Here is an 11,758-nt window from a genome sequence, read left to right as displayed (position 1 = left end):
TGCACGCAATACTCTAAATGCGGCCGCACCAGAGTTTTGTACAGCTGCAACATGACCTCATGGCTCCAAAATCAATCTCTCTACCAATAAAAGCTAACGCACCGTACGTCTTCTTAACAACCCTCTCAACCTGGGTGGCAACTTTCAGAGATCTATGTACATGGACACCGAGATCTCTCTGCTCATCCACACTGCCAAGAATCTTACCATTAGTCCAGTACTCTGTCTTCCTGTTATTACTTCCAAAATGAATCACCTCACACTTTTCTGCATTAAACTCCATTTGCCACCTCTCAGCCCAGCTTATCTATGTCCCCCTGTAACTTGTAACATCCTTCCGCACTGTCCACAACTCCACTGACTTTAGTGTCATCTGCAAATTTACTCACCCATCCTTCTACGCCCTCCTCTATGTCATTTATAAAAATGACAAACAGCAGTGGCCCCAAAACAGATCCTTGTGGTACACCACTAGTAACTGGACTCCAGTCTGAACATTTCCCATCAACCACCACCCTTTGTCTTCTTCCAGCTAACCAATTTCTGATCCAAACTGCTAAATCACCCTGAATCCCATGCCTCCATGATAAATTCCATGATATCCTATAGACATCATGCATTCTGTAAAAATACACAATTATTCTCTAGTAAATGCACAGTAATGGTTTTTATTTCAAGCCACCTTACCTTTTACCATAATGGGCTGGATTTTAAAGATCCAGCAGGCATGTTTCCTGCAGGGAGCACATAAACTGGCATGGGCACCCATCCCACCGCCTTTCTGCCAACCCCCGAGCTCATGCCCATAATGAGGGGGATGGACAGGCACCAGTTAACTGCCTGCCCGGCATATTAAAATGATAATTTAAGCGTCAATTAGGCTTGACATCAAGCCCATTGACATTAATATTATGCTGCACACACCATACCATAATACATGTGGGCAGCAGGGCAGGAGCACAAAGTCACATTTTAAACCTCAAATGGTTAAAGTGTGGGAAGGGGGGGGATTCACTCTTCGGAGCCTGTCCTTTGCCAATCGTGGAGTGGTACCCCTTAGACTGAATATCACCTTCCTTCCTAATCACTCCCTCTCTTAAACCTACCACTCCCCCCACTTCCCCTATCACTCAAACGTACCCGGCCCAATACCCTGGACTTAACCTTCTGGGAATTCTAGATTCTAGACCTTGGTTTCCTCTCTTCAGCTGCACTCCTGGCAGCTTCCAGTGATGCCCTCCTTGCACTGCTGGGACTGATGGGGTTGGCAGCTCCAGAGGGCAGGACGTAGCTACTCAGCCTTCGTTAACGAGTTCCACAGGACTTTATTAGTGGGTTAGGTGGATTGGCCATGATAAATTGCCCTTCGTGACCAAAAAGGTTAGATGGGGTTATTGGGTTACAGGGATAGGGTGGAAGTGAGGGCTTAAGTGGGCCGGTGCAGACACGATAGGCCGAATGGCCTCCTTCTGCACTGTATGTTCTGTGTTTATTGCTGTGGGGCTACTGAATATATTGTCGGTCAGCTTCACGCCTATATGGATTCATGGGTCATGCCGTCTGGGCTCCTGTATTATCCAACCCATCATCTGTATTAAACATACAACCATTCATTCACTATTAAACAAACAGTAAAGGTTTTTATTTCAAGTCACTGAATCGTCCATTTCTTCACTTGCAGAGCCATAATGACTCGCCAATTATCCTGTAGCTCATTGCAGCCACATCAAAAAGATGCTTTTTAAAAGCAAACACAACAAATTTTTACTTAATTCTATCTGGAATACAAGGAATAAAATGTAATATTCAACTTAAAGCCTCTCTTTTCTATAATGCATTTTGAACAAAACATTGTCCGCGATTTTCTGGCCACCCTGCGGCGAGCTTTCTCGCGGCGGAGTCGGCAACCTATTGGCCACCAGTGAGATCTTCCATCCTGCCGAAGTCCAAGCAATTTACATAGTTCACCAGCCCTGCCTCGGGGATCAAATTCCCACCAGTGGAAAGTGGTGAAAAATCCCACCATTCTGTTTACCATGAATCCTAGTATAAGTTTAATGTTATTTTCTAACATGTCAAGCAATATTCCATAATCTTTGCTGAAACAAGAAATGTCATCAGTTATTTTTGAGCATGAAGGGACATTAGGATATCAGACCTTTTCTTTCACTAGGTTTGCTAATTCTAATGAACTCTACTATTTGGCTATCATAGGGGAGGTCCTGTTGTGTTGCTCCTTTTCTTTCTCAGCCTTCTTTTAAAAAAAAATTTTGAGTACCCAAATATTTTTTTTCCAATTAAGGGGCAATTTAGCGTGGCCAATCCACTTACCCTGCACATCTTTGGGTTGTGGGGGTGAAACCCACGCAAACACGGGGAGAATGTGCAAACTCCACATGGACAGTGACCCAGGCCGAGATCGAACCCAGGTCATAGAATCATAGAATTTACAGTGCAGAAGGAGGCCATTCGGCCCATCGAGTCTGCACCGGCTCTTGGAAAGAGCACCCTACCCAAGCCCACACCTCCACCCTATCCCCATAACCCAGTAACCCCACCCAACACTAAGGGCAATTTTGGATACGAAGGGCAATTTAGCATGGCCAATCCACCTAACCTGCACATCTTTGGACTGTGGGAGGAAACCGGAGCACCCGGAGGAAACCCACGCACACACGGGGAGAACATGCAGACTCCGCACAGACAGTGACCCAAGCCGGGAATCGAACCTGGGATCCTGGAGCTGTGAAGCAATTGTGCTAACCACAATGCTACCGTGCTGCCCACTGGGTCATCAGTGATATAGGCAGCAGTGCTAACCACTGCATCTCTTTCTCAACCTTTAATAAAAGTAAAAGTTTACTATACCTAAATGACCCCAAAAGTAAATGTAATCCATTTTTATCCTGAGCAAAATCACAAAGAGCATAATACAAACGACCACGGATCCAGTTAGATTTTGTTTTGGTACACAATAGCAGCAAGTACAGCATTTTTAACTCTCTTATCTTTACACTGCTTATTAATCAGTTCAAAGCCCTCGGAGCAAAGTCTGAAGTGTGGGAGCATGAATTGTAGCATTATTTTATCTTAGTAGAAATAGAGATAGACTACATAAATACAACCAAAGAGCAAACTTTTGCTGAAATCTCTTGAAAAGGCCAGGCAGGATCTGTGAAGAGAACGGGCAAATGTTTTATGGTGTAGACTCTTCTCCAGATGTGGAAGATATAGCAGGTGAAGACCAGTTTAAAAAGGAACAGAACAAGCATTCTGTTTTGTTCCATTAAAGGCCAAAGCAAGCTGGGAAAACTTCGACCTGGTCTATGAGGCACTTTGCTCTTGACTTTGACAACTACAGGCCTAATATATCATTAATTTTCTCTCTGGCATAAGGTAATGACAACAGGAGATGGATGAATTGCTGTTCCCCTGCCTTTGACTAGCACCTTTAGCATAATAAAATATCCCAATGTATTCCACAGAGGCATCATAAAACAAAATATGACACCAAGCCATAAAAGGAAATATTATGGCTGATGAACAAAAGCTTGGTCAAGGATGTACGGTTTAAGGAGTATCTTAAAGGAAGAAAGTGAGGTAGAGACACAGAGGTTTAAGGGACAAATTCTAGGTCATAGGGACTAGGCAGCTGGAGACAGGACCACCACAATTACACCGAGGATGCTCAGGAAGCTGGAATCAGATGAGTGCAGATATTGTCTCCGTCTAGTATCACTTTTGCCATTTAACCATTACCTGTTCTCTAGTTAAGCATTTCACAGATCAATCTGTATTCTTTTCCAGTATGAATGTCTGTGTTCTTTTATCCCTCCCCCTTATTCGTTCTTTTTATTAATCCTGTACATCTGTATTATCTTCCACTTCTGAGGAAAGGTCCATGCACAAAATGGTTGGTCTATTCACTCTACAGAACCCAACTGCTGATGCACAAATAAGACTGATATTTTGTGATGGGTATGAGTAGGTAACCTAGAACATTACCAATGCTTATCCTGAGGCAGCACCTAGTCCCTGATATGTCAGTTGTGTAGTAGCAGTACATCCGAGTCAGATTGTAAAGTCAAGTCCCTCTCCAGAGATTTGAACACAAAAATCTAAGCTGATACTACAATTAAGTTCGGAGGGAGTGTGGCATTGTCAGCGATGAACGGGCTGGATTCTCCGCCGCGCCACATTTCTGTTTCACCCCGCCGGCGGGATGCTCTGTTATGCCAACTGGTCAATGGGGTTTCCCATTGTGGGGCAGCCCCACGCCGTCGGGAAACCGCCGGGCTGCCAGCAAAACGGAGCGTCCCGACGGCGGAGAATTCAGCCCGCTGTCTTCTGAATGAGACTTTAAACCATGAATTTATCGGCTCTCTCAGGTGAACCTGATCCATTTGGTGTTGTTTTCAAGAGAGAGGAGTTACCCCCAATGCAAACTCATTCCCAAGAATCAGGTTCAGTGCTGCCTCCTTTCTCAACGGACTGGAAACATACTGCTGTAGAAAAGTTTCCTGAACAATTTCTAGGAACTCTTGCCCCTCTCTGCCCTTTACACTGCTGATTTCATAGTTTATATTTGGATAATTAAAGTCCCCCATTATAACTACTTTATACTGTTGCACTTCTCTGTAATTTCCCACTAGTTTGTGGCCTATAGACTACACCGAGCAATGTAATTGCACCTTTTGTCTTCCTGAGCACCGGTCAAATAGATTCTGACCATGACCACTTCGGTGACCTCCTCTTTCAACAGGTCCGTTATGGCCACAACATTGTATTTCAACACGGCAATCTACACCTGTAACTCACCAATCTCTACCACAAATTCACAAACATGCAGATTTAAATTTTACTACTTTCTCTCTTACTCTAACCCCACTTATTAACTTATCATTCGATATTCTACTGGTATCTCTCTCTCCCAGTGTTCTGTGCACCGTAATATTTTTTCTACGACATTATCTCCTGGTTCCCACACCCTTGCCAAGCTAGTTTAAACCCTCCCCAATAACACTGGCCAAACGCCCCACCAGGAACTCAGTCCCTGTTCTAATCAGGTGCAACCCATCCAGCCTGTACAGGTCCCATCACCCCAGACCCAGGTCCAATGTTCCCAGAATTTAAAGTCCTCCCTTCAGCACCATCTTTCCAGCCACACGATCTTCTGTTTTATCTTCCTGTTTCTATACTCATTTGCATGTGGTGCTGCAAGCAATTCAGGGATGACTACTTTTTGAGGTAATGCTTGCGAATTTTCTTTATTTCCTTAAATTCTGACTTCATGACGACACCACTCTTTCTGCCCACGTTGGCCACCTCCCCCATCGAAATGCTCTTCAGCCATTCGGTGACATTCTTCAGCCAGGAATGGCAGCATTCCATTCTGGGTTCATATCTGTGGCCAAGGGAATGCCATCTATTCCCGGAACTATTGAATCACCCATCACTGGGCAGCATGGTAGCATGGTGGTTAGCACAATTGCTTCACAGCTCCAGGGTCCCAGGTTTGATTCCCGGCTTGGGACACTGTCTGTGTGGAGTCTGCACGTTCTCCCCGTGTGTGCGTGGGTTTCTTCCGGGTGCTCCGGTTTCCTCCCACAGTCCAAAGATGTGCAGGTTAGGTGAATTGGCCATGCTAAATTACCCATAGTGTTCAAAATTGCCCTCAGTGTTGGGTGGGGTTACTGGGTTATGGAGATAGGGTGGAGATGTGGGCTTGGGTAGGGTGCTCTTTCAAAGAGCTGGTGCAGACTCGATGGGCCGAATGGCCTCCTTCTGCACTGTAAATTCTATTAAATCTATGAAATCGATTGCTCTCCTAATCTTCCTTGTGCACCCCTGTACAGCTGAGCCACCTGTGATGTCATGGACTTAGCCCTGTCTGCATTCCCCAGATGAACGATCGCCCTCATCAGTATTCAGAACTGAATACTGGTTGCAGAGTGGGATGCACTCAGGGGGCTCCTATGCTACCTGCCTATTTATTTTTGACTGACTGGCAAGTCCCTCATTTCCTCTCTCCCAACACACTCTTAAGCTGTGTGGTAACCACATCTGTAAAGTGCTATCCATGAAATTCTCAACCTCACAGATGGACCACAGAGATGCCAGCTGTTACTCAAGTTCTGAAACCAGGAGCTCCCGCTGATGCAAATGACAACATTTCCTGCACGAATGGCTATCCAGGACATCAGAAGCATCCTGGAGTTCTTACATAGCACTAAGATGTGCACTCTCGAGACCTGACAGTTCCCTGTTAGTTAATAACATTACTACTTTTAATAAATATCACTACTGTAAATAAACCTTTATCAGTGCTAATAAACCTTATTACTGTAAGAAGTCTTACAACACCAGGTTAAAGTCCAACAGGTTTGTTTCGATGTCACTAGCTTTCGGAGCGCTGCTCCTTCCTCAGGTGAATGAAGAGGTATGTTCCAGAAACATATATATAGACAGATTCAAAGATGCCAGACAATGCTAGGAATGCGAGCATTAGCAGGTGATTAAATCTTTACAGATCCAGAGATGGGGTAACCCCAGGTTAAAGAGGTGTGAATTGTGTCAAGCCAGGACAGTTGGTAGGATTTCGCAGGCCAGATGGTGGGGGATGAATGTAATGCGACATGAATCCCAGGTCCCGGTTGAGGCCGCACTCATGTGTGCGGAACTTGGCTATAAGCTTCTGCTTGGCGATTCTGCGTTGTTGTGCGTCCTGAAGGCCGCCTTGGAGAATGCTTACCCGGAGATCAGAGGCTGAATGCCCTTGACTGCTGAAGTGTTCCCTACCAAAGTGCAGAACTTCACATTTTCCTACATTATATTCCACCTGTCAAGTTGCTGCCCACTCAGTTAACCTGTCCTTCTGTGGACTCGGTCATCCTCAGCATTTGCCTTCCCACCTATCTTTGTGCCATCCCCAAATGTGGCAAGAGTTGCATTCACTTCCCTTGTCCAAATCATTAACATATATTATAAATCATTGTGGTCCCAGCACAGATCCCTGTGGCACTTCACCAGTTACAATTTGCCATCCTGAGAATGCCCCTCTTATCCCAACTCTGTCTTCTTTCAGTTAGCCAATCATCTATCCATGTTAATATGCTACTCCCAACTCTTAGCTTAAGTAGGCTTTTGTCTGGTACCTTATTGAACACTTTTTGGAAATTCAAGTATATTACAGTTACTGGTTCCCCCTTCATCTATCCTGCTCGTTACCACCTCAAACAATTCTAATAAATTGGTCAGGCATGGTTTTCCCTTATTGAAGCCACGCTGACTCTGCTTGATTATATTATGTATTTCTAAATGCTCTGCTATTACATCCTATATAATAGACTCTAACATTTCCCAATGGCATGTTAAGCTAACCGGCCTATAGTTACCTGTTTTTGTCCCCCTCCTTTTTGAATAAAGGCATTACATTGAGAGTTTTCTAATCGTCTGGGACTTTTACGGATTCTTGGAAGATTACGACCAATGCATCCTTTATCTCTAGTGCTTTCAAGAACACTTGCACAGGGAATACAGGGAATGCCAAAATTGGAAATCAGTAACGTGAATGTAGTCCAAAGAAGTTTTTTTTTTTAAAAAGAGAGATATGGCAACCGTTGTTCAATGTATTTCCCAGGAGAAATCAGCTCAAATTATTGAATATCTGCAAGTTGTATCAGAGCTCAGTGAACTCAGGTTCAGTTATTGAGGAGAAAATATCACGCAAGTAGGAAGTTCAAGTATAGGTAATCTTGCCCCTCAAATCTTCCCCGCCATTGAACAAGATCATGGCTGATCTTCTACCACAACTCTACCCTAAGTGTATACTCCAGCCTGTGCAGTTAAACACGGAAATCCCACGGCTCCTCTTCACAGGATGTGAAGTTTCCACATACATATTGAAAACCAGCAAAAGCCCCAGGGGGAAAGTTAAGCCTGGTTGAATGAAGTCAAATTGTGTTTTAAAACATTTTTAAGAAAAGATTTTCAAATATAACACCATCAACAATTACAATATTTCAAACCCCCCACACCCAAAAAACAAAATGAACAAAAAACAATCCCCCCTCCCCACAAAACATCTGACAGTGACCAACTCCCCGAAGTGCGAAATGAATGGCTGCACACCACCAGCCGAGCTCCCCCTCCCACTTCCTCTTAACATCATTCAGTGGAACCTGCTCCATCATCACGAGGCAACTATTAATGTCCAACATCTTCCCTTCCCTTACATGCTCCACCGAAAGAACCCTATCCATCAACGGGGCAAAGAGGTGCTCGGGGATGAAATAAATCTCTTTGCGTACAAAGGCTTGTACCAAGATTCGCTCTGGAGAGCCAGTACTTGCCCACCCATTCATCAAAATTAGCAAACATCCCATCTATAAATAAATCCCCAAACACTCTTACCCTGCCTCCCTCCATTTTCCAAATACCAAGTCCAAAGATGCCAGTACAAAACGATGATTCTTACAGATTGGGCCCAAAAATGACATAGCACCCAGCTTATAATGCTGCCTAAACTGTCTCGTATTCTCAAGATGGCCTCCACCACCGGACTGGAAGTCCATATAGCCGGGGAGAATGGAAGGGGAGTCGTAACCAAGGCCCTCAAACTGGAGCCTCTGAGGTATCTCCCTCCATCCGACCCCAAAACAGATTACGTCCACCTTTACCACCCCGCAGCCCCCCAATATTCACCGGCCAATAATAAAATAATAGATAGGGTAAAGGCACACCACCACCCCTCTCCCCGACTGCCTATCCCTTTGCAAAAACATCCCGCCAGTCCATGGAGTCTTACCCACCCAAATAGTAGATGATAAAATTTTACTAACTTTCACAAAGAAATAAAAATTAGAAGGCACTGAAACGAAAATAAAAACCTTAGGAGAATTTTTCATTTTTAACCAACTGAACCTACCCACCAAGATCTGCGGGAGGTTTTCCCACCTCCACAGGTCAGCCTTCACCGCCAAAATTCAGTTTATGGAGTGGGCCACCCGGATTCCCAGATAACGGACCTGGCCATGTGAAAGGGCGACATTTCCAGGTCGGCTTCCCACCCTGGGAGAGTCGCCAGAAACCATTAGTTTTTTCCCCCAAGTTTAATTTATACCCAGAGAAGGAGCCAAACCTCCCAGGCAGTTTTATTATCTCCGCTACACTGGCAAGAGGGTCTGTCACATACTCTATGCTCTGCTCCCCCTCTCTATTCCCCTCCACTCTGTTCACCCTCTCTATCCCCCTCCTCTTCAGAGATAACCTCAACGCTATGGCCAGAGGCTCAATCGCCAAGGCAAACAATAGTGGGTATAGTAGACACTCGCCTCGTGCCTCTTAGCAGTTGAAAATACTTGGAACTCAAAGCATTCATTTGAAAGCTCGCATTGAGGGCCTTATACAAGAGCTGGATCCAAGCTATAAATCTAGACCCAAAGCAAAACTTCCCATGGGCAGCATAATGGCAGTGGTTAGCACAGCTGCCTCACAGCACCAGGGACCCAGGTTCAATTCTGACCTCGGGTGACTCTGTGGAGTTTGTACATTTCTCCTGTGTCTGTGTGGGTTTCCCCTGGGTGCTCAGATTTCCTCCCACAGTCCAAAGGTTAGGTGGTTTAGTCATACTAAAATGTCCACGATGTCCCAAGGTTAGGTGGAGTTACATGGATGGGGCGAGGGATTGAGTTTGGGTAGAATGCTCTTTTGGAGGGTCGGTGCAGACCTTCTGCACTGTAGGGATTATATGATTTCAAACAAATAACCCTACCCCACCCTATCAAATGTCTTTTCTGCATCTAACTCAGGGGCTGGAGAGGGGGTGGCAAAATAACATTAAGCAGTCTCCAACGTTGGCCAACAACTGCCAACCCTTAACAAACCCCATCTGCTCCTCAGGTATAACCACTGGGAGGTAGGGCTGTAGGCGCATGGCCAGGACCTTCACAACAATTATGTATTCAGTAATGAAATAGGATGATACGGTGCATGCCTGCCAGACCCTTATCTTTCTTTACGATCAAGGAGATCGATGACTGCACCAATGTAGCCCTCAACCTCCCAGAGACATTGAATCCTGAAACACTTCTAACAGCAACAGGGTCAACTGTCCTGTCCTCTTATAAAGTTCGATCGGGAATCTGATGGCCTGACACCTTACAGTTGCATCAGAGCCATGCACTTCATCACCTCCTCAAAGGTCAGCAGGGACGCCAGTTCCTCCCTTCTCTCCTGCTTCACCATTGGGATCGACAAACCATCCAAGAAATCAAACATTGATGACCCTTCCTTGGGGGGATTTTGACGTGTAACGGTTATGGTAAAAAAATCTCGAAAGTCTCATTAACCTTGGCTGGAACAGAGGCCAACCTTTCACTATTTCCTGAGAAGTGGCATGTCGCCTCAGCTGATGCGCTAACTGGCGACGGACCTTCTCCTCATGTCCATAAAAAGCCCCCCTCGAACGTTGTAGCTGGCACACAATCCTGTCCGTTGAAAGCAGCCCAAAATCCAACTGTCACTTCTTAATGCTTCCCAGTAGTTTCATTGTCTGACTAACCGAGTATTGGTGATCCATCTCCAGGATGGCAGCCACCAACTTCTATCTCTCCACCCTTCACTCTTCTCCTTTGTGCCGTATAAGAAATGATCTATACTCTAATAACCACCTTCAAAACCTCCAACAACTTGGAAGATGAGATCGCCTCTCTTCTGTTAAACGCCAGATGCTCCTCAATGGCAGAGGAACCCCTCTCTCAGAATCCCTTACCACCAACAGCAATGTCGCCAACCTCCACAGGGGAAGGCACTGAGCAGGTCCCAACCCCACCACTAAATCCATGTGGAACATGATCAGAGATCACTATTGCCAAATATCCTGCCTCACCACTCCCGGCAGCACGGACCTACGTACCACAAAGAATTGGATCCTAAAATATACCTGATGTATCTGGGAGAAAAAAATACTAGTCAAATTGTGTTTTTAACAACACTATTGAACAACCTCGGGTCCTAAAATCAAATTTTATATTTATAATAAATAAAATTGCTTATTGTCACAAGTAGGCTTCAAATGAAGTTACTGTGAAAAGCCCCTAGTCGCCACATTCCGGCACCTGTTCGGGGAGACTGGTATGGGAATTGAACTGTGCTGCTGGCTTGCCTTGGTCTGCTTTCAAAGCCAGCGATTTAGCCCTGTGCTAAACCAGCCCCTAGGGATTTGTGGGATGCTTTGCGCCTTTAACCACATATCTTTGCTGTCGCTAAGAGGTTGTGACAAGAGGTTAATGGGGCCATAAATACATGTTGTGGCTCTTCTGTCCATATTTTTATTTTTTTAAAACCTCTAGCACTTATGCTTTATATTTCAGCTTTGGGATCTCCTATAGCTAGCACCAGAGTTAACGTCATGTTGGGAAAGGCAAAATCCATGCTCAGAGCTCACTTAGTCTTTGGGAGAGCTTTCTTCAAAGTCAGCAACAAGCACTCTCTTCACGGCTGACCTCAAGATCTAGGCCGTTATTGGCACAGGACTGAAATAAGACATCTTATTAACTTCACATAAAAACTAAGCTGGGAGCTCTCCAACATATGGGATTCAGGGTACTGCATATGTACCAAGGGACTACTGTATTGTGGAAACATGGCATGGGCTGGATGGACCAATCATCTCTGGCTTGAAATAGTTGCTATTTCCTTTAGCATCGTAGAATCATAGAATTTACAGTGCAGAAGGAGGCCATTTGGCCCATCCGAG

The 11,758-nt window shown here is 45.1% G+C and overlaps 1 protein-coding gene across 7 annotated transcripts in view; it reads left to right on the top strand.

Annotated features, from left to right (window-relative positions):
- The window catches only part of mcf2l2 (MCF.2 cell line derived transforming sequence-like 2), a 650,277-nt gene that overhangs the window by 384,835 nt on the left and 253,684 nt on the right, over nucleotides 1-11,758 (top strand). The gene's annotated exons all lie outside the window — the stretch shown is intronic.

The sequence above is a fragment of the Scyliorhinus torazame genome, chromosome 14 (assembly GCF_047496885.1).
Source record: "Scyliorhinus torazame isolate Kashiwa2021f chromosome 14, sScyTor2.1, whole genome shotgun sequence".
NCBI classification, from domain to species: Eukaryota; Metazoa; Chordata; class Chondrichthyes; order Carcharhiniformes; family Scyliorhinidae; genus Scyliorhinus; species Scyliorhinus torazame.
This window is presented reverse-complemented; position numbering and strand designations above follow the sequence as displayed.